The 584-nt window shown below is 41.1% G+C and overlaps 1 protein-coding gene across 1 annotated transcript in view; it reads left to right on the top strand.

The window, feature by feature from the left end:
* xylb (xylulokinase homolog (H. influenzae)) overlaps positions 1 to 584 on the top strand; it is a 6769-nt gene that overhangs the window by 4755 nt on the left and 1430 nt on the right. The window lies entirely within an intron of this gene.

Raw genomic sequence — 584 nt, 5'->3', positions numbered from 1 at the left:
GGCTCGCTCTCCTCGGCCAAGAAGTGAGTTTGATGGGATTTTTTTTGTTTCCAAATCCAAAACATGTCACTTTCACCACTTTTTGTCTGTTTCAACAGGTCTCACGTGTCTTCGAGGCTCAGTGCGATTTATCTGTGTAAATAAAAGTTGAATGAAAAAAGTTTAAATTAACTGGTTGGTTTACAGTGGTTCTAGAATTGTGCCGCTCCAGGTGTCTGCATGTTGGAGCAGCTCTACTTTCATTCTGAGATTTTGCTTTTGGAAACTTTAATTCCTCTTTTTCTGGATGTAAATCACATTTGTTGGATGATTGTTTCCTCTGGTATCAGATGCTGTGCAGCTGGAAGGATTTTTACTGAAACTTTTTTAGTTTTGGACATTTGTTATGATGCGTAACCATGGCAACAAGGCAGTTTTCTACAACAACAGCAGCTGATTAACATCTCAAAAGCTCAAATAATATCTCAGCTACAGCCCCAACTCTCAAGTGAGTTGAAAAGGACGTTCTGTGGATGCATTCTCATCTACCTGCCAGCTGTGCTCGAGTGCCTGACCACTGAGATCCTGGAACTAGCAGGAAACAC

This window comes from Nematolebias whitei, chromosome 20 (assembly GCF_014905685.2).
Source record: "Nematolebias whitei isolate Nwh7 chromosome 20, NemWhi1, whole genome shotgun sequence".
Lineage (NCBI taxonomy): Eukaryota > Metazoa > Chordata > Actinopteri > Cyprinodontiformes > Rivulidae > Nematolebias > Nematolebias whitei.
Note: the sequence above shows the minus strand (reverse complement) of the source record. Positions and strands in the feature narration are given on the sequence as shown.